Genomic DNA, 24,296 nt, shown 5'->3' with positions numbered 1-24,296 from the left:
AAATATTTCTTATTTCCTGTTTCGTTACGGAAGCCTTTACTTCAGAAAGTTCGTATATTCTGGCATGTATAGTCAAATCATCTTTTTTTGAAAAGATCTAATTGTTCCTGGGTAGGATTTGAAAGAAAGATTTCTACTTTTGATGCCATTTTAGAAATAGCTTGTCGATTTCACTAAGATTTCAAAAACTAGGGGAATTCAAATTTCAAAATACAGTTTTCTGAAATATTTTAACCAAAATTCAAATATCCAAGGACGAGCGCCTAGTTTCTATGTTACGTGTTTAGGCTCGAATAAACAGTAACACAGAAAGAGTGAAAAGAACAAGTTCATTTTTACAATTTAACAAATAATTTATTTTCCTGGAAAATTATGAATTATGTATATATAAAAAAGAAGAAAAAAAAAGAAAGAAAAAAAGAGAAGAACTAACGGTTTCAAGAATCAAATCCAATAATAATCTAAGAATAATCCACGAATTACATTGCAAAAGTCCTAGTAATAAATGTTCTAATAATTTCAAATTCGAATCCTGATGCAAAATCCAAGATGGATGACGATGACGTATGCTGTAGTCAGTACTGTGCTTATCTACAGTTCCTTGTAGAAATACAAATAATGGCACTCAGGTGTTGGAAATCCAAATTAAATTTGTAAGCAATGTCTTTCCAAAAATTTCTGTGTGAGCACTCCTCAAAATATTTCCAGAGAATAAAGAATTAATCCTTCTGAAATCCAACTGATCTGTAGAATTATTAGAGCTCAAATCTGGCTACAACAAATTAACTTGACATCAGTATGAAAAGCCCCAAACTAAGAAATCTCTCTCAAAACAAAGATTATGTTGTATCATAAGACTCAGTTTCGAAATTCCCCCAAGTTGCGAAATCCGGGGGGGGGGGGGGTCAGATGATCATGTTTATATCACATACACAGAATATGGCCTTGATTAGACCAATGATTTTATTCCCAGAATAAAAATAATAATAATTTTAAAAAATGTTTACTTCTTAACCCACGTAGTCCCATCCTGACCTTGACAACAACCAATCATTTTAAAATAAAATAGAACTTTGTTTACTAATTCTGAATCCAGATCAGAATTTAGATCAACACCTGTTGCTCACAAACCAACAGTCAAGGTCAAACAATTTTCTGAAAAAGTATCATCTCCAGCGAACAAATCCACATTACAACAGCATGTAAGAAAAATAAAAATTTTAAACTGACAAACAAACAATTAAATTATATATATATATATATATATATATATATATATATATATATATATATATATATATATATATATATATATATGATCAGATATACGTAACAAACGATTACTCATATGTCTGCAATAAACGACGATGCATATGTGCCCGATGAACATGCCAAATGTGTGTGTGTGTGTGTGTGTGTTTTCTCTAGTTAACTAAATCAATTTAAATACTTCATGCATCAATATCAAGACTTGACAAAACTAAATTAAAACCATCTGTAATACCACATACCGCTAGGATGAAATTATATAGGATGAACAGACATAATTTAGAACACAATCAAAACGGAAAGCAATTAATGTATTAGAAATTTTAATGGGTAAAGAATTACATTCATTTTTAATAATCCTAAACCATATATAAAAGTGGAGAGAGAGAGAGAGAGAGAGATTGGGGTACCGACAAAATTCCTCTAGAGCCCCGCCAGCAAAATGAAAGATAGGATATTCTCCCTCCCCTAGGCTAAGTTTAGCCCTTTTTAAACCAATTTTAAACCATCACAAATATACATCTTTGTGTGTCGACCTGGGCGCTTTGAAGTTTTGTGTCGGCTTCCCTTGAGAAGACAAAAGACGTATAGGGTGCAGGTTAGATGTTAGATCTTAACAGATGCAGAGATTAAGATGCCTACTGATCGTTTTGATGTAAAAACCAATTGCACGTGCTTTCTCACCTGGTTTTCACAAGCATACCTCAAACACTTTTAATCTCTAGCATTAAATACATCCGCGATGTTTTAGTACACACATGCATATTTAGAAAAATAGCTCCAAGAATTTGGGACTTAGTTTATCTGTCGTAGGAATACGAACTGCCATGTTAATCGTCATATAATATGTCAAACCACTTGAAGCTTGAATATCAGTACGGAAATAATCAGAGTGGTGAAAGGTTGTGCTGTGATGATTACATGTAAACGAAGAAGGCTAAGAGTACAATCCGCATCCGATGGGAGTGCTCCCAAAGGAGCCACGCCAATGCAAGGGCAAAATTTCTACAAACTTTGATCGTAATGATTTACATGTGACCGTTACGCACATCCATAAAGCTTCTCCAACCCCTTGCTGAAGTAACGAAGTTTAGACCGTTTCCGAGAGCAAACTCTGAATTTAAGAGATAGGTCTGCTCGGATCCTGACTAGTGCTGTGTTTGATACTGCGGGTCCAGTCTGGGATTGCATTGGGCGAATCGACACTATGAAATAGGACATGAGATGTCAGAGGCACAGTTTTGTACCTAAGGAATCTAGGTCTTTCTCCCTGTGGATGACGTCGCGGACGGCATAAGATTTATGACTATTATTCCGGCAGGTGCTCATACATTGTTAGAATGTTTCGAAACGACGTTATGTGACAAGGACGATCCGAAGTGTTGACGGCTGTGATAGTGTGCCGCAAGTCTGCCTCCGACGTTTGCCCCATCTGTTACCATCAATAAAATACCATGTCCACCAGGTCACACTTGGTGGGAAAAGCCGCACAAACATATTGTGCGACAGTCAGGATCTAACGTTTTCGCAGCTGGTTGGTTACGAACACCCGTTACTGTGGCCCCGCATCGACAGTCTTCGCAAGGACGTTGTCTTGGTATCAATGGGTTTTTCTTCAAGATGCAAGGGGCGAGGCACAGAGGAAAAGGGTCAAACTAATTACAAAAAAAAGCCTGCAAAATCGTCTGATGAGGATCTACACGTATCGTCAGCAAGACCTCAAGACCATCGACGAAATCCTGAGAGCTGTGGGTCGCTGCATCCGTTGGAAATAGAGCATTGTTGGTACAACGATGGAATAAGTACCGGGTTAACTGTTGTTGACTATTATAGTTATATTTGGGTAAATACTTAAAAGCTGAGCTATAATTTTATTGGATAACCATGAAATTTCATAATTAAACTAAATATGAATTAAATTAAATATGTAAACATTGATGATATTTCCCCATCTCGTTTTTTTTTTAAAAAAAAAAGGCTAATGTATTTTAAACGGTTTAAAACGTTTTAAAACTTTGACTGGAAGATGAGATTGTGTCTTATCTTCCATTTTGCGGGGGAGGAGGAGGTTGTCCTATACCATAAGAGATCAAAAACTATTTAACAAACCCACTCTTATGAACATGATACGTCTGTGACTTGTCAATATAATCAATGAAGATCTGCACCCAAAACACGACACCTTTACATTATGGTGATTAAAAAATATTCAGTTTTGCCTTGGTTTTACATAGCTAGTTTTAGAAGTGGGATGATTGATTAGATATATCCAGGGATAGCACTTTCCGTTCTGTCTGGTGTATGTTTATAATTCTCTTTCTATCTAATATATATATATATATATATATATATATATATATATATATATATATATATATATATATATATATATATATATATATATATATACATACATACATACATACATACATACATACATACATACATATTCCAAAACCTTTAAGAAGTATGAAGTTATATATCAAGCAAGTATTAAAACAATCTACCATAAAAAAACTGTGTAGGGAATCTTTTTAATCCATTGACAGTGGAGCAGATTCTTGTATGTCGATTTCTATGCTGCACGAGAGACATAATTTGACGTCAACTGCTTTAAATGTCATGTATATTTTATATTTGATTTAATTTATATCTGATTTAATTGTTTGCAAGCTTTAAAATCTTTTTATTTGTTTAAATTTCATTATATGTCAAAATAATGTAGTTCTGTTTACTAGGAACTCGATACCTTTTCCAGAAAATGGTTTGATCTGACTTATGTAAACACATACGGCTGACCTGGTTTCCGACCTTAATTCAAAATTAATAAACGTGAATAAGTTATTTTTTATTTATTTTTATTGTGGGAATAATAAGGTTGAGATTGAGGCTGTGTTAGATACGTGACCCTCGACTTGTAAACAGATTTTAGTGAAGTTCAAAACTTTTATTCTCGGAGTAAAATAATTGGTTCTTATCAAGGACATACAGGGGTACGTGATTTTTTATATGTAAACATGATCACATGACCCTTATCCGGGCATCTGTTTTGCGTAAAATTCAAGTTTTAAACCATCGTTTTAGAGAAATAATCTCAGTTGGGCTTCTGAACACTGGGACCTAAAGGTGTTTCTTTTATTGTGTCATTTTGGGAATTACATTTTAATGTTTATTCAGATTGTTTGGATTCAAAAGCATTAATTTGTTTCTCTGGAAATATTTTTGAATGTTCATAAAGAATTCTTGAACAAAGACATTTCTTGAAAATTTTATTTGGATTTCCAAAACCGGGGGATTATTTCTTGTGTTTCTACAAGGAACAGTAGACAACAACGTTGAACAGGATACAACATATGTCGTCGCCTTCCATCTTGGATTCTTCGTCGTCACTCGAACTTGAATTCATTAGAAAATTGTATTATTAGGACTTCTAAACTTTTATTCGTGGATCATTCTTGGATTAATTTTGGATTTGATTCTTGAAACCGTACTTTCTTATTTTTTATTTTTACAGTACTTTTCCAGGGATATAAATTATTTGTTACATTTTTTAAAACATTGTTGTTTTCACTCGTTCTTGTGTTACTGTTTATTCGAGCCTAAACAGGTAACAAAAAAATATCAGGACGTACTATCCGAGACAATCTGAGACTTTTTAGGACATGTGGTATATACGAGAAATTGTAATCATGTTTAACTGATTTTACATATATTACCTTTATATTTTGGTTTGTATGTGTTTTACAAACTCTTTACATTTTTCCGTGCTATATTCTTTTTGTTTTGTTCTACTTCACGTTTATATTTATTGCAAGGTTTTATTTCCTTGGGAGTTTTGTAAAATTCACTTTTATATTTTACAAACATCTACCTTTAGTTGGGACCATCTAGTCATTGATGTAACGCCATTTAATACACATAAACTTAAGTAAAGGTTTTGAAAATATTGTTATGAAAATTTAATACAAGAACAGTAAAAAGAACTGATGTAAGTAAAATCATAAACTAATTCTTAATCAATTAGGTAGCAAATGAACACACTGCTCTTCTTTACTTTCTGCATTCATAATTAAAACTCACGAAAGTAGCATAGGAGAATGTGGGTTCTAGACCAAATGTAGTAGAACCCTTTTATTTTATGGGATTGGGGTTTTGGACCATCTGAACTATGATGTGGTGTATAGGGGTTCTGGATCAAACGTATGAAATCCATAGTATTTTTTAAATGTAAACGAATATGTGGGTTTTGTACCAAACATATTTGAATGAGAAAACGATGGGGGTTCTGGACCACTGGGTGGTGATCAGACTGATATGTTTCTGTACCACTGTGGTTCAGTACCACGTGGTGGTGATAGTGAGTGAATATAAACGATTAGGTGATGCACATTTATATCACAGGAACTGACCACATCCTGATGTTTTTATATCCAAACGTCAACGTTGAAACGCCATCGGAGCAGTGTCCTTTATCGTCGAATATGAATACGCCCTTTTTTGTTGATCAGCACCGTGAAAATTATGTTTCGGTCTGATTTAAAAGTTCCCATTGTGTAATAGTGGCGACCACCAGTCATGGTCTCTCTATCATGATCGATCGTTGCAATTTTACTGACGACAGCCTTTTTAATGCCTTTAGCATTTTTCTTCAACGCGCCAGTGTCCATCATGATACAGTACGTTTTGGATCGCAGACCGATAACTCTATCATGGGTGTTAGTTACACTCATCTTTGAAGTTTTCTAGGACTTTTTTTATTGTCTGCTCAGTAAAACGGACTATGTCGTGGGTAATCATTGAGATCAAAAAGTTAAGTTCATTGTGGTCAGACATATCCTGATAAAGATCCTCCATCTGAATCTCGTAGATGAGCGAATCAGTGTCGGTCATGAGCAGAGGAGCTCGATCACCATACCTTGTCTTGATGAAGTCATAATGGAAATCCAATATGAGCATTATGGAGATTACACGTAGGGCTGCTAAAAAGTACTCAGGTTTTTAGAGTTTCAGACGTCTTTTTTTCTGGATTCGACGGCTACCTGGTGTTCGTCAATTATTTTCATGTGGACGAAAGCGTCTGACAAGACAAGCTTCTCAAGGCGGTGCATATCGTTGACAATTTTTAAAAAAAATCATTTTCGAATGTTTTTCATGGTCTTTCCGAACACGCTGTTGTTCGTGAGCTTGAAGAAATCCTTTCCGATGTCCGTGGTGGCAATGATGCGCTGCTGCGTGTTAAAATCATGCGTGTTAAAGTCAATGTAAATTTTCATCCTCAGGGCCTGATTAAACTTTAACGCGTGATGAACCTTGTCAAGCATCAGCCAGAGTTTCACAGCCTGATTGAACAGTTGATGATGTAATATGTACTTGGTCTTGTTCATGAGATTTGGCACATGTCTTTTACTTTGGCGTCTTCCAGACCGGACTCGCCTTTCTGTGCCATAATTACTGGAGATAGTATCTCATTGTCAACCAGACGTTTTTCAACGCAACAATGAATAATCGTTGTGGAGCTCGTGCAAATGTTCAGGACAGATCAAGTCAATCTGGACTAAATAACCCACGTCGTCGACGTAACAGACCGAGCACTTCTGCAGAAACTGCTCTGCGGTAATCCAGTAAACACCGCACATAGGAAGTGGCTGACACATAGCCGAATCATATAGATTGTTTGTGTACAGATAAATGATGCACACGGGTGACTCAGTAAGATCATAATTTGACAGGTATTTGTTGTTGGAAACTGCGCAACGACGGAAAGTCCGCCTCGTAGCATCTGTTCGGTAAACAAAAACATGTCCGATTCGGAAAGGAGTTTGAGCTGCGCTCCACTGGTTTTTCAGCAGTGCATGCCATGCCAACCCGGGCGCAGAGACGTAGCAGAGCGGGTCTAGCAGTAATGTTTCTGGCAGGTTGCCCTGAAATTCTGAAACACGAACGCGGGTAACAGCAAGTCCGTTTTCAGATACACATCATAGTAGTCCCCAAGAGTCTGGCAACCCAATTTTTGCCACACCTACAGTGCTATGTCGTATTCGTCGCCGGTGATATTGGACATAGTTAAATGGGAATAAAACACACCTTTGGGAAGAACAGAAGTTTCATCGAACCGCGACAAGCCATCTATGTACTCAAAAGGATAAAATCTTTTGTTTGAGCAAACTAATTTTTTGCGGATCGGCCTCGTCCAGGTGAGCAAAGGCAGGACAACTTTTGACCAGTTCGTCCAACAGTGCCAACATAAACTGTAAACTGTCTACCAACCTGATGGGTCCAACCGAGAACGATCTGAACTTTTTTCAGCGATGCCACGATAGAGTGTCCATCGTACCTTCGTAGATTATAAGCAACCACTGGAATGAAATATGGATCCTTGATCTGGATATTGCATTTGTCATGAGCGGCACCGCAATAACATCAAGTGATGTTACAAATGGTCAATGGATATCTTATCGTGCGGTTTTAAATAATCTTCACAAATGGGACAACGATCTGTCGACATGTGCTTCCTTTGCTGTTCTGGCGTAAGCGGAATCAGCGGTGTTGAATTTTTTTCTGATGTCGGTGATGCTCAAAGAACCAGATGACACAATCAGGACCACGACACTATATATACGGTAATGACGATCTCTCACCAGTAACACAACATGTTTTGTAACCAATAGCGCATGGCACGTACTTCTGATCCATGTTTGTGAAATATCTATCAGGATCAAGATGAGGCATCTGAGGAGCCTGTGTTTCCTGACAGTAACATGTGCGTCCAACTTTTCCTTCGTGAGAAACACTGCAAACACTTGTGTCAGAAATGAGCCTTGTTAGCGTGTTTGTTGTACCGTGAGCGGCACAGGCGACGAAAATCCATTCCAGATGAAAAGTGATTTATAGTAAATTGAGTATGTGTTGATTAACCTATTTTTAAATCAGCAGCGAATAGACAGTGTAATCTTTCTCTCGAGACTTGTTTTATTCCAGGCCAAAGACGTTGATCAACAGATCATTTTGATCTTCCAAATTTGGGACATATTTGACTTATTCTGAAATCGTATAATGGCTGTTTTGATGCTATCGAAATACGGCTTGTAGTATGAGACGCGATCCGGATGATACAAAGCAGGATACAACACGGAGAGCACCGCCCAGATCAGACAGTGATCGTCTTTGTTTTTAACATTCACGCACGCTTTAGTCGCTGATATCTTTTTGGGGAATTTGACATATTTACCTCTCGCATCAGCTGATATTTAGACGTCTGAAACGTGACTGAGCGATCCCGAAGTAAATCTCTCTCAGACGACGGATCAGCTCATTTCGTAGACTGAAATTTTGCCCGGGTTTCAGTACAACATTCACTCTGTGTTTCCTTCTCTCCATCATTGCGATAATGGTTCAGATAAATTTATTTATCTTATGTCAAATATACATTTAAAATATATCTCAAGTTGTTTGTCATTTATCGACTTCTTTAATTGTTAGTATTTTTAATTAGATAAAAAATGTAATCTTAATAATAATATAGCATAAAGAAATGCCATTACGAAGAAATAATCGAGAGAGAGAGAGAAAGAATGAAAGAGAGAGAGAGATGCAATAGAATCTGCAGAAACGAATACTGTGCACAGCACGACACAATCACAGATTAAAGATGCTAAGATTATGAAGCAACAACAGCAAGCATAGCGCCATTGGTGCCAGCGACATTGAGAAGCAACAACAACAACAACAAAAAACAACGACGTGAGCCGTATTCCTGGTGGTTATGAAATCGTTTAGGCAACAATTGCTTTTAACCGGCTGTGATTCCGACATTGACAATGATGATACATGCAGGAGATAATGTTTCACGAGGATATCCCTGTAGTAGAATATATTGAGCGTGCAATCGTCGTCGAGTTCTTTTTGCTGCTAAGTCAGGAGTAGCACGATATGTGTTCCTATGCCGACCACTTTGGTGAATGTGAGATACACACTGATGTCGATGTTGAGATGGTGCGTGTTCACCATGGCATCCCCGAGATCTTTACGATTTTCTACGATGGCATAGATGAGATATCTGGTGTTGTCGGCCATATATATGTTAAGACTGAGGTAGAGTTTTTTAAGTGTTTCGTTCCCATGCACCTAACGCAGTGCCTCCGCTATTCGTCGTAGTTGACACTAATGACATCATTTTCGTACAGATTTCGCCGTCGTTCTCGCGTGAGGAAGATTTTCCTGCGCGTCACTCCTTTGACTCTCGTCACGGCAAAAAAATTCACAGAAACATAGTTTCTCGCCACGGTCGGATGGCTTCGTCCAATATGTCCAGATTGTGCAAGATGACGGCGATGATGAACACCTCGTCATCGTTGGCCACGATGTAGTTTGTAGATATTTTTATATTAGAGAATGACTATTAATAAAATAGGCATAGTGGATAAGGATTTGCACAAGAAACTCAATTAATTTATTGCGTGTTATCGCGTCAGACAAAAGTTATCGGAGTGGTATTAGCTGATGGAGACGATCCTCTGCGGATCCGACCTGGCTACGGTCACGGGATGCTGACCTTTTGGTTACATCGATTCGATCATGACTAAAAATTTATCTTCGCCCGGGTTAATATCGTCTCGACGACGTTACCGTGTCTGTGAGGATCGATGTTCGAGCCTGCGTTACGATTCTACACGAACAAGTTGTTCGGAGTTAAAATCGTGGACAATGACATATACATAGACTATGCGATCCCAGGTTTCCGCTATTACCTTGAAGGGTACATTCTGATGAATCAACATATAGTTCTGCTTCCGTTTAAGTGTCTGTGAGACACCTGGAAGTGATGCGAGAGTATTATCAAACACACGTGTTATTTCGTTTGGCCGTGTTTCCGTACGCGTCTAAGTTTCTGCTGATCGATGCGGTAATTTGCAAGTGATCCTACAACCAATTGAATTTCACACCGCGTTACGACCAAAACTGTCATCATCGCTACTTTTGCAGTTACACCAAGGCGCTACTCAAAATCGGTATCGTGCTCTTTTTAAGCGATCATGACCTCCACGAGGGCTACGGATTCTGGAACGAGTCAAAACTGCTTAAATTACTTCATTGGGTCGGGCATGGATGTGATGCTGTAAGCGAACCCAAATAACTTGTTTGGCTATCGTGAGATCGATATGATCTATCCGTAGAAAAACAGCGTCGCGTACGTGTCGTTTATGCTGATTAACAACATGATGTGCATCCGTGTCATCGCGACCTGATCGACCAGGCCGTATCGCGTGTTCACTAGAAAATACGATCTGTGGTGCAGACACAAACAAGCGCTTAACTTAAACGTCGGTTTCTCTTTTTCCATATTTTCTGTCGTAGGTCTTTTGGAAGCAACTGAACGGCATAGGTGCCAGATCAATCAGGATGTCATCTACCGTTCTCAGACGACCAGATCTTGCTGAGCACGCCAGAAAATCCTGCTTGGTATTTTTTGCTTTGCTTCCGGCGCGGGCTGCGAATAAAATCAGCATGAACGGACTGGCCGTGGAGCCCATGGAAAAGATCCCGGGCGCGGACATCGCGATGGGCACGGATGCTGAGATTCTCAGAAAGCGTCAATATTGTCGATACGCGCGTTTGTACACGTGAACCTTTGGATGGTAATAGCGGCATTACGATTCGAGTTCTCTCCTGTCCTCGTCCTACAAAGCTTCGACAATGTGATTAAAATCGATGATCGGTCTCATCTTATGCTCCTGAACCCACTAAACTCTGGATTAACAACTCAAGCTGAGTAAACTGTTCTATTAGAAATTTCATGCTTTTACCGACCTTATCTGCTTTTAATTATAGATTCATGCAGTGGCACTCTAGTAATCCATATTATTATTTTAGCGAGCTGATTTAACTTGACAATATACGCTAGCATATTACGAGTCGCATTGCAGGTCAAGATAGTCTAAGTACTTCTATACCTCCATGACTTGCAATAATCCTTAATCTCTTGCAGCGGAATAAGGTATCTTTAGATGATATTTGTAAAGGTAATACAAAGCCAGAGCGATTGTCTCACGTTAAGGTTTTCTTTCTCGAAAGCTTGTATAGTTGGAAACATTAAATCTCTGTCCATGGATACCCAGTGCCTCCAGTATTTGCTGATATATATTTCTCGATCATTATTTTCCTCCATCTGCTCCGGTACTGCCCATGGAGGACCCACAAAATTTCCTTGAGAAAGACACTCCCTTTCTTTAAACCCCTGCGCAGTTTCTGTTCAATTTCACCCGGCTGCAAATTCTCCAGATAAGCACATGCCCTGTAGCTACATCTTGATCGACTTTTCCATGCACATTGTACATGATTCCATAAAATAGCGCCTACCATGGTTTAGTTGGGTTCAAAAACCGGTGGTTCAGGAACCGTGACATCCTTGTATGGATCTTTACCGGATAGCTCGTCAAGCGTCATCACATCCAATATGATATCCAGGTCTTCGTACTCAAATCTAACTGAGCATGCTGAAAAACGTTTCTTTTGTCTATGGCATCAACCAATTTTCTGTTTCCACGAATTTTCTGTTTCGTTGCAGCTTTATCCGTGCCGTTGTGATCTTTTTTGTGCGCGGTATCGTCTTCCTTTCGTGCAAATCTATGCTGCTTGATGTATCTGGTTTTCAGGATGGCGTCAACGCTTCTAGGATGTAGTTTCTGCATTAAGGTGTGAACGATGGCGTCTGTCAGCTGTGTTGTGCTATGCTCGAACGGAAAAGTGAGACCATTTGTCCTTATCGTGCTTCCATGTTTCGTAGTCTTCTCCGAGCAATGATTTACATAGATTCTGCACACGGTTAATCTTCGCACAATGTCACGTAGTCTGCTTGATCATGTGCAACTGGTCTGGTAACGTTCGATGGCTGTTCGAATGATTTCAGCCATGGTAAAACTATATTAGATCAAGATAAAATTCTTCACCTGGTGATTAGATCAAGATAAAATTCTTCACCTGGTGATTCATAATAAGTCGTTCTGAGTAAAAATGTGGAAATAACTGAGCCCGGGATTAGTAGGTTTTGCCATGAGTGCCGTAAATTTAAACGTGGAATACGTATTGTACCTGCTGACACCGGCGATGTAATTTTCAATCATGGTTGCCTCGATGATTGCAGTGCTCTAGCAAAAGTGCGTGCCGTGTACCTGAAATTTGCAGATCTCAACTGCCGCGGAGAGTTGCCTCTGCAGCCAAAGATTAGACGTGACTCCACCCGTTGTCAATTCTTTTCTCGTGGACGTGGGTGTGATGTGATGAGCAAAGACATAATAAGCCTTGAAATTATATGAAAATTACGACGATGCTGGGAAGACCACACAATGTCGGTTTTCGGTGTTTCCTGTGAGCGTTGGAATGTGCCCGGTGATGTTTCTGACGCGACGCGTGTCCACATACATATTGGTGATTACCTCGCTGTTCGCAACGGACGGATGATCCGTCACAACGAATTTGGCTACCGCCGCCGCGAATTGCGACTAGATTTCCTCAGGTGGTTGATAATTTAGTACCTCCAAACGAGTTAACCTGTAAATACGATATCGCCTGGGTGTTACGTCGAGAATCACGTCAGTGGCCTGGATGCGTGATTTCCAAAATTTTGTCCGTCATCATTGCCTTGGAAGTACTACTGACGTCTCTGAACCCTTCGTCGCAGGTTTGCGCGGTGATGGGTCAATAAGCTTCTGACGGATATGGATCGACTCCGATAAACCTCCCTGCGGTTACAAAGTAATAGATCATGCTCGATCCTGTACTCCCCAACACGTCTGATATTCTGAGTGTGCGTGCTGAGACTTGGTGATTCCATAGTTATGTTAGGTGGCGCTCCACATTTTGTATTTTGCATAAGGTCAGAATTTTAAAGAAAAAGATTTTCCCCGGGTTACCTCGCTAATTATACTGGCTTTTTAAAAAAAGACATTGTTTATCCAAAGTATTGTTCAAAGAACCAATAATTTCCTTTATTTTGATGTATGATTGATGGGTGTAATATGGGTTATAGAATATACAGCTTGGCCTTACTCCAGATGTGTCCCTTTAAATAAACTACTTGCTCCGATTGTTCGTTTCAGAGGTAAATTGTATAAAATAAAGAGAGCCGATAAATTTTTTTTACAAATTTTAAAATGTGTTAATGCATTCATTGCACGTTCAGAAGATGGTATTTTTTAGTCTGTCAGCATTCATTTTCCTATATTAATAGCTGCTAAAGATAGTGTACTTCAGACTAATTTCAGGCTGATTGTTTTAGCACAAGGGAACAATCATTTTATTTAGCTGTGTGTTTAGGTTGTGTACAATTTCCACAAGTACGATATCCAGAGAAGTGTCAGCCACATTACATTAAAGGAGCACAGAGAAATCCCAACATTCTCTCAAATGTACATGCTTCTAATGTCAACAACTTCACCTTACGTACGTCACTCTCTCAAAAGTACATGATGACTGGTGAGCGCCCTCCTTAAAGATTTAACTATCTGCCACGGAAAAGAATCCGCATCGTGTACGTTTCTTGAAACGGATCAACCTGTTTTGTCATATTTTTCAGTAAGCAACGCATCAAGATCTGCCGACGACACGGCCTGAGAAGACACCTGAGACTGACAAACAGCCGTTGAGTCACGTTCGTGGTGGAAAACTCACATCAGCGAGATTCGTGATTCTGTGTCCGCCCATGTGAAGATTACCCTGCCCGGAGTCACCGGTGCGATTGACTTTTTAATCCAGCTCCTCCGTGTAGGCAGTTATGTTGTCCTCAGCATCTGAGCTGTCTGGCCCGATGAACGTTCCAAAGGAACTGTAGGACATGTTTTATATAAAAACCGAACATCAAGACGCGAGCCACAACGTGGCCAGCAATGGAGCTGCTGACGCAAGAGCTGCACAGACCTGTGTGTAAGCGTTTTCCACGTCGTAAGGTCATTGCCGTGACGGTGGGTTACATATGGTCAACGGATCTCGTCGACATAAGAGATTACAACTCATATAACGATCATTTCAAGTATCTGTTGGCGGTCATCGATGTGTTTAGCAGGTACGCCTGGACGGTTTGTATTGAAGAACAAAAGGGGAAACTCTATTGTTGAGGCGTTGGGCAGTATTGTGGGTGAGCGTGAACCCCCCAAACATTGTGGATCGATCACGGCAGCGAATTTTACAATAAAACCGTCTCGTCAATTGGTTTGGTTATCCTGAAAAATTTAACGCTTGGATCCCGACTTCGGCGCTGACGCCATTGGCGTCTGAGACCTTGTAGCCAGTACCAGTGCCTACGAAATAATTGCGTTCTGATAACCTGAGCTCAAAAATACCCTAAAACACGTAATAGAACATGATACATTTCTTGCGACCTGGAGTGAAGCACGCGTGACCAGGATCATCCGATGACAAACTGATCTCGTTGTGTCGCAGTCAGGTTCAAGCGCTTGAGTTTATTCCTAATATGATATTGCTGCTCTTATTACTGCGTGGGTCTCTGATGACTATAACATCTTCTCCTCAATTGGTCATCCTCATACACATCCTGATCATCCTCCTCCAAAACATTCATCTCCAAATATAACTCATTTCCTTATAGCTATCGATACGGCCTCATCGAAACGTCTCAAAATATCATCAAGGTAGTCCTTTTCGTTTGCACCCAGCTCAGGTGACGCTGATGTCCATGATTGTGGCCATGCCGGTAGCCCTGACGCCTCTGTAAACGAGATTTCCTGAAACAAAGATGCCTGATCTATTGCTTTATCTGATTAATAAACTTCTAATATGCACACAGTGGTACAGAACCAACATCGATTTGATCATCACCCAGTGGTCCAGAATCCCCATGGTTTCCTCATTAGAATACGTTTGGTTAAGAACCCAGTTTATTACATTAAAAATTACAATTGAAGTGGTTTACATGTAAATAAATAAATAAATAAATAAATAAATATATATATATATATATATATATATATATATATATATATATATATATATATATATATATATATATATATATATATATATATATATATATCTTCGTTATATTTTGTCCGTTTTAATGAAATGCATAGCTTATGTCCACGTGACCACTGACCGCTGATGTCACAGCAAATATGGTGGTACCCAGAATATTGTCGTGAAGACACTTATAACATCTAACTGGTTAATCTAACCACTTGCTTTGTTTTATTCTCAGTTTTGAGGGAACTTACCATTGCCTGTGACAGTTTTATAAGTGAATGTTAACACTGCGATTCAAAATCATAAATCCTGTTTCAATGTGTCGGAACTGTCTTCGGAGCAAATTCGGGTCATAATTAGCAGCTGTAAGAGACTGTCATCTCCCACAGCATGGTCTCAGCCTCTCGTGTCAAATTAATTGAGAATATTACAAATGGAACTATAATTACAAACCTTTTATCACATTTTGACACGTGTCAAATATACCAACATGGCGGTCAAATTGGATGTTGTGAATGATATGGGGACCAAATACAAGTTTTAGAAAAATTTCGAATTTAAAAAAGAAAAGAAAAAATGTCATTTTGTTTCGTTATTTATTAGTGTAATTCAAATGGTTAAGTAGCTGTCTTTCCTTGCAAGATCGAGAAACATCATAAGAGTTTTAGGAGAGCAGATGTTTAATGTTTGTATCTTATGTAATTTCTCTGGTCCACTAAATATTTTCTCCTTTGTTGTGTCAGTGGTTGTAAAGTGTATTGGCTTTCTACGATAAACACCTTGCCCCGGGTGTTAGCATCCCACTTAATGTTTCCGTGTCTGTTATATCAGTAGTGTAGCTAAAGTGTAGATTTTGTTGTCAACACATCCTATTTATAACAACAAGCTTTATAATGACAGCTCAAAGTCTTTTACAATGTGTCACAAATAGCGTAAACGTGATTATTCCACTTTAGTTACAATTTTTAAATAACAACTTGTACAATAATTAGCATACACGTAGCAAATTCGTCTACTCTAAGGTACTGACAATTTAATTTTGGATGGAGGGGCTACGATTTTCTTTCAAGCGGAGAGATTTTCTTTTCTTTAGCTAAAGATAATTGATTTTCTTCAGCTGATATAATGGATATAATATGGTGTGAATTTATTATCAATCAGAGCAAAATATTTTTCCAACTACTTTCAATCCGGAAATGTAGAAATAAGATCCCATGCCCTTGCCCCAACATATTAAATTGTTGGTATCATAATATATTTCGGATATGTCGTGGTACTATCGCGTTATTTTCAAAAACACCCCGGTATACTGCGGTATGTTTAAAAACACCGCGGTATATCGTGGTACTCTCGCGATATGTTCAGAAACACCGCGGTTTACCACGGTACAACATTTTTCAATGTACCAAGCTCTACCCAGTGATAGTATGTACATATGAACACAAATGGTTTAATATAACTTACAAAGTAAACATAACTTAATAATACCAAAAGATTGAACAGTAGAATTCTAACAAAATCAATAACATTCAGATTATAGTTCCATTATCAAACTACTCCAATATCAAGGTTTACGTCATAAACCAATATCCTCGCCCATTACGTTTTTTGGACAGAAATCTATTACTTTAATTTTGCACATCGACTCTAGAACAGTGAAAATAATTGTTTCAGCAGTCATGCAGGGAGGAAGATAATGAGAGCAGGAGAGGAAGATGAAGAGGGAGGAGGAAAAGGAATAAAGAAAGAGAAGCTGAGGAGGTGAAGGGGAGTAAAGGTGGGGTGGACTAGAATAAATGAGTAGAGAATGAATAAAATAAAGGAAAAGGATGTTAGGTGGATGAGACTGAAGCAGCAGAGGCAGAAAGGATGATAAGGAGAAGAGAGATGATAAGAAAACAGTGAAATGGACAGTTATTGCTTTTTCTTCTCTCTATAGTATTTGATGTTTCGCTCCTCATTTCGCTGATTAGTATTAGTACATGTCCGTATAATATATTGCTTAAGAAACGTTGCAGGGATAGAGCAAATGATTTGATCAGGAGAAGACGTACCTCGGCAAGATCAACTAAAAGGCCGTATTCTTAAACAGCTCAGTTTAAATTACGTGATCATGCTGAAATCAGTCAAAACAATTATGCAGCACTTTTGAGCAGATGCCATTAGTTTGAAGACAAATGTGCCAGGATATATCGAGATGACAGCACTGAGAAAAACCTGGAAAGACCCTTTACTGGGTATTTAATGGGATATATTTTGTTTTAAACGTACAAATACATTATAATGTCATATCAACATATACTTTAAACATACAAATAAATTATAATGTCATATCAACGTATACATTAAACAAATGTACCTCTGCACAAATGTTTATGTCACAATGGTTATTATAATGCCTTTCAAAGTAAATGTGGGCATTACATTATCCGGCCCATCTGTACTGGAGTGTGTGTGATGTCGCATGACTCCTTCAACACCATTTGAAACAGAGACGTTTTCACATTTTGGGGGTGGGGTATGATTATGTGTAGTTTATGTATATTCACAAAGGTTTAGCAATTTGGATCCGTCCCCTGCTTACGGAGTTTTTGGACTGGGAATACTTATGGATATATGTGTAATGGAGGAACGATAACTGAGATAAGCGTAATGATAATGCAGACTTCTACTTGATGATATTTTTGCTCATAATCTCAGGCCTAGTTACGTTCTGATAATGTATGGAATTTTTGGTGCACTTGTCAAATGATCATTGTTACTATTTTGAGGCATTTTGAGAAGAAAAAAAGATCCTTCGTTAAGAGAAAATGGACTATGTGGAACGATAGAGTAAAATAAGAACAATGGAATGTGAACAGACAGTAAAAATGGACATTGAACACATAAGTACCATTAGACCAGAAACTGATGGCGAAGTTGAACGTTAAGTTGGTTTGTAACAGCGGGTCTAGCATACTAAACATTCATCCTCGACTTCCGATGGAGAGCTCAGGCTGACATATTACTTTACTTCACGTAGTTAGCTCACTCGTTTCCAAGTCATGAAAGCTGTGGTGTGCATAAAAGTAAATAAAATCCAGAATATGAATCCCTAATCTGGTAACACCTAAATATGTTTATGAATCTGCTGTACAGTCACCTGCATCTGGCCACTAACTTGGCCAATTTATCAGAACAAATTCGTTAATTGTGCAGCTTCACATTTTAAGAAAATTATTGGTCATTGCCTATGCCATATATAAAGAAATGTAACATCGCTTAAAACTTATGAAACTTTCATTTAATCTTAAAGCCCGATAAAATATATAATGGCGAAGAAGAAAGCCTGTCAAAAGAAAATGATTTCATCTAAATTTTCTTATCATTTGTAACGAGGAAACGATATAACCTTGTAAAATAATGCTAACAACATTCAATAATTATCAACCAAGATTGCATTTTAAAAAATCCGATCTTGTGCTGTAAAAAAATAAGAGGTAGGATTCTGTAGTGAAGAACTATATCTTAAGTTTCGAAAGAAAATGCCTGTCATATTTTAAGTCACTCTGATAGCTACATCTTCTTCTATGTTCTATAAGTTCGCACAAAGTGTAGGGTCAGCTGCACTTAGCAGACGTGAAATGTGAAAGTTTACATTTAAGCCATTACCCACTTAGTAACTCTAGTGCATTTCAGAGAGAAACGGAATTCTCAAACTCTGCGACAACGATCACAAATCTGGATAAATGGCATGTGCATAAGTTTTATTTTTTAAAAAATGACAAGTCTGGAAAGTCTGGATATTGCTGCTGAAATAAATGCATATCCAGGCTTCTATCTGCTTCGTTACCCAATTTTGTCTGAAATTATATGGAGCAGTACAGTGTGATCAGACAGGAGGCCTTCAAAGCACTGATTTTATTTTAGCTAGTTTCTCTAACAAACAAGAAGTGTACGCTAACTGTTCTCCCACGTGACTGTAAGAATATACATATAGTCAATCAAGCTTAATAATAGTTTAGTGTCTTCGATGTATAAAATGCGTATATTTGACATTTACATTGTGAAAAGTTTATGAAATTTAACTTGCAAGCATGATGTAAGACATTTCACGGGAACACATTTTATAAACTTAAAAACCATAGCGTTTGTTACAACCCAAAATGATATATTAAATTCCGAACATTATGCAGCTAAGTAGCAACGACACGTCATAAATGCGTGCTTTGGGCAATATGCAAAAAGAGTGTTATAACACTTGTACATACCAAAGGAAGATATACAGCATCTTTACCAGTGTTCATTTGATATGAAAATTATGCCAGGGGCTGCTTGCAGCGAGTAAAATATTGTTCTAATCAACGAATATAAAAATTAATATCAAGCGAACACACTTTAAGCTTCATTTATTACGTAACATTATGGTTAATGACGTTGCAATAAGAAGTTACTACGTGTTAATCCACTGTGGTAAATGATTTTTATTACATAACGTTAAGGTTAATGACGTTGCAATAAGAAGTTACTACGTGTTACGCCACTGTGGTAAAAGATTTGTATTATATAACGTTACGACGTTGCATAGGGACTTAAGACAAGTTCGTAGTCTATGTAACATTTTTTAAAAAATTTTAATTGATTTTTTATGAGTCCTTTTCTAAGGTATTGCACTGGTTTGCAGGACTATGTTATTTTTAGACCGTAATATGCATACGTGTGTGTGTGTGTGTGTGTGTGTGAAGGGCACAGCGATACTATTCCGGGCCTGAAATATGCAGTTAGATTAACCTCACTAAATAACATCGGTTTTTATCAAATTTAGGAATTTCACAGTATATTAATATTACGTTTTACTTCAGATGTGGATATAATTTTGTTGTTGTTGATTTTGTAAGCAGAGGAAGGGGAGCGAAAGTGCATGCAGATTAAAAGTGACTGCAGATTACGTGATAATTATACATGGAAAATAAGTATGTACTGAGCCCATATTTGAATGGCATACCCCTCCAACACCACCACTGACCGTTACCCTTAGTTTTATTTGCAACGAAACCTAGAGGAGTAAACTGACCATATTCCGACAAACGTGACAGTTTTGACCAAAGCCTTATGGGTAATCGATTACCAATAAAAATTGCTAAAATGTTGATATCAAGTGTAAAAACAAACAGTTCCAGAAGGCGGGATATGGAAAATTTCCGCGTTCGCATCCAATCTGTTTGAGGGAATACTGCACAAGAATTACATGGGCTTATTTGGACCAATCAGAATCACATAAAGTGATATATTAACATGTTGTTCTATCAAATCATTAAATTGCACCCCCTTTATATAAAGTGTATGCTGTGTGTTGTAAACAAAATTATCCATGCATTTAGCATGGTCTGTGTTACTTGAGGTAAGTTAATTGAAGTAAAGTATAATTTACAAATATTCGTATGCTTCATCTTCATTCAATATAAAAAAAAAGAAAACATATCAGCGATTTGCCTCACACACTTCCAACATTTATGTCAAACTGTTAATTTATGGTATCATTTAAGATGAACACGCGTCTCCGCGACTCTCCACCCCGGGTTTGAGGCTGTTACCGATCGGTCCGTGTTTATTTATAAACTGAAATACCAGATGCTTTATTTGCATGCATCACATTATCAAATATTTTTAGATATATCTAAAATTGATATATTTAATGATCGATCATTATTTCTCTAACCATGGATTACGGTAGTTATATGTGTTTTTGTCAAGACAGACCCGTGTAAATTAATCTGGGTAAGAACACAGTGCCAAGGTAGACTGAGTTCAGTTCCTTGCGTAGTAACACCCAATAGTAGCCGACCATGGCTGATTCGCCGAGTTATTACAGTAACCGATTTATTGTTGTGCCTGTCCATTGATCTGTCTCTTTGTATGTCCGTCTATGCATATGTATGTTTTACTATTATGCTATGCATTTATTTATATATTTTGCAATCATATGTAGATTATCTCGTCATTGATTTACTAATCTATGCATAAAGATATACCTTTGTACTTTTGTATATACGATTGAAGATGTATAGTTTTGCATAGTGGTGAACTTCCTTTCATATGTTGACAATTTTTCTTCTACTACTACTACTTCTTCTTTTTCTTCTTCTTCTTCTTCTTCTCTCTCTCTCTCTCTCTCTCTCTCTCTCTCTCTCTCTCTCTCTCTCTCTCTCGTGCCATTTTTAATATATAAAAAAACCTTATAAATTACGTCACAGTGAGATAGTAAAGTTTCTATAATGTTGCATTTTTTCTCTGCATCTTTTATGGGCAATTTTTAATTGTTTTACAGAAGGTAGACCAGCGCTCTCTAGTCCTTGGGAATCGCTCTGGTGGCCTAGTGGTTAGAGCGTCCGACTCGGATGAGGGAGTTCGTGGGTTCGATCCCCGGCTGAGTCATACCAAAGACTTACAAAAATGGTACAAACAGCTATCTCGCTTGGCGCTCAGCATTAAGAGGTTAGTGTTAGGACTGGTCGGCCTGGTGTCAGGATAATGTGACCGGGTGGGACATCGTGCTACATGTCTGCGGCATGATGTCCCAGTGCTAGACATCACTATAAACTGCCACACTGCAGACATCGTAACGATACGACTAAAAATTGTTAAAGCTACGTTAAAAATCCAAGTCACACACACACACACACACCATAATCCTAGGAACATTAAATATGTGTTCATAACACATAAAAAGAAATACAAAACATAAAATATGTATAATGATCAGGTTTTGTTTAGATCAACCAAAATGAGAAAATATACAACGTATAAGCCAAACAAACATAAAATATATACACCAAAATATAAAATGTATAAATCACGCAAAAAAATGTATACACCAAACAAAGTTAGCATTTAAATTGCTGATCGTCTTCTGGATAGTCAGGCTCAGGGAAATTCAATTAAATATCCAGTACAACCACTCGTCTTCCCCGCATTTAACTTATAATCAATTTACACTAGTTACGCATTATTAATTAGTTCTCTACAACTGGTGTAATAGTGTACTAACGATGATAATTCTCATGCACATCGTTCATCTTCTATAAAATACCTCACTGTCCCTGCTCTGTTCAACGTATGTATGTCTGTCTGTCTGTCTGTCTGTATGTATGTCTGTATGTCTGTATGTATGTATGTACGTATGTATGTATGTGATTGAAAATGATCACAGAACAACATGTCTGACTCTGTCGAGCTTGTTAACAATAGATTATACGAACTCCCTGTGTCCTTGTTCTTTCACTTGTAAAGCTTTCGCAAAACGATGTTAATCATTAAATTAAAACAAATTAGAGGCGCTCTTGAGGATTTAGTAATATATATTGTTTAAATTCTCAATGTGAATTGCATAAATAAATTTAAAAACTGCGATTTCAGTTGCACCACCGTATTTCAAGTAAAACTGTATGTCTGTTTGTATGTATGCATTTATTTATTAAAGAAAAGAGTAAAACGAAACAATTTTTGCTGCTTCTTCGAACGTCAGTTGTCTGCAAACAAATGTTGGGGAACATTATACTTCTTTGATAAAAACACTAGCCAACGAATTGAAGACTTTTCAGATCTATAACCCCAATAACATTTTTTGTCCTTCGTGCTTTAGCATTTGTTAGGTAAATTAAAATATTGTTTTGTTTCTAATATTCATTTAGGGATGATTAAAAAAAAGGACAAGCCATGGGTGAGGTTAACAGTCCCTTTAAGGTCAAGGTCAGTTTATTATAATACCGCTTATCTTAGTCTAGTAGTTCGTGAAAGTAATAAATATAACACGCAGCAATGTTGAAATAATAAAGCTGTAAAATACGATTCGAATATTTCCAGATAAAATGGATATTATGCCGTTAACTGAATAATCCTACTTAGGAGCATTGCCAAATAAAATATATTTCCCCAATCAATCTCTTTCCTTGTATATTGCATGATGACGGCGCAATATTGATTTAGAGAAGGTATTTATGTTAAAGATACACGTGTTATCAATATATACCAACATCAAAATTCTAGCCTTGAGGTACTAATTTTTTTCCAACTGCGAATAAGAAACATTTGTATGACACGTGTATAAATATTGATTTATGACTAAACGTTTACGAGTTGGTAGCATATTGCAAAAACTAAATTTCGCTAATCGATGAAATAAGATGTTCGACATAGTGGTATATAAAATATGGAGCTAAATGAAATGAAATGAAAAATATAGGACATAATATGTACTCACCTATAACGGTCCTGTGTCCTTAACAGTGTTCTATGTGAGTGTCCTCCGTTTGTAAAGACTGTCAAGACCTAATTCCGAATGAGGCATATCTTATATCGATTTTTAGACGAATATATCCAACTTCAGGATTATTTCACTGCCTTCTCTTTCAACCTAATACTGGTCAGCAACTACCAAGAGACCCTAGCTTCTGTTCACTCTTAGTTCCGTATGCGTGCTGCTGTCTTTTCCCGCTCTTTTTGACTATCGATCCGTACCTTTCCTAGACATTCTACTTGAACTGTATTCGAGTATTATTAGCAAGTTCATTTATATGCATACCAACCATTACACTGCAGCAGTATTCTCGTACTGGATGTATTCGCATAACACACATCAGATTTGGCCTCGTAATTCGCTTCGATTTTACCCAGCTCTAGTGGTCTGTATCAGATGATTGGATCGAGTGGATAACAAGGCTTAACAAGAGTTGTCTCGCCTCTCCTGTTCAGGAAGAATAAACAGCTTTAACCATGTTGTTGAAATGATATCCAAGATTATGGCCGACGTAGTCCATTGTATTTACAAATAACTCATTTTACATTGATTTGAAAATATTTTATGCTGGAATGTGTCTGCAATTCTATTCAGTGGAAACTTCAATCTTAAACGGCTATGTCTAGGGTGTTTCTGTGTTGTTGTAGTTGTTTTTGATGGTGGTGGTAATGATGATGATGATGTGTATGCGTGTAACTCTGTTTTGTCTTTTTAAGCTACGGCATGTCACGAAATCGCATTTTAACATTTATAATCTGATCGCTCAAGTTTAATTCAAAAT

The 24,296-nt window shown here is 37.5% G+C and overlaps 1 protein-coding gene across 1 annotated transcript in view; it reads right to left on the bottom strand.

Moving 5' to 3' along the window:
• Positions 1-23,790, bottom strand: part of LOC149798839 (uncharacterized) — a 228,720-nt gene extending 204,930 nt beyond the window's left edge. Inside the window, exon 1 of the mRNA XM_089957735.1 lies at positions 23,480-23,790. The gene's annotated coding sequence lies outside the window, so the exon portion shown is untranslated. The remainder of the gene's footprint in view (positions 1-23,479) is intronic.
• Between the last annotated feature and the right edge of the window lie 506 nt (positions 23,791-24,296).

This window comes from Sinohyriopsis cumingii, chromosome 5 (genome assembly GCF_028554795.1).
Source record: "Sinohyriopsis cumingii isolate HCF-2022 chromosome 5, ASM2855479v2, whole genome shotgun sequence".
In the NCBI taxonomy this organism is placed as follows: Eukaryota; Metazoa; Mollusca; class Bivalvia; order Unionida; family Unionidae; genus Sinohyriopsis; species Sinohyriopsis cumingii.
This window is presented reverse-complemented; position numbering and strand designations above follow the sequence as displayed.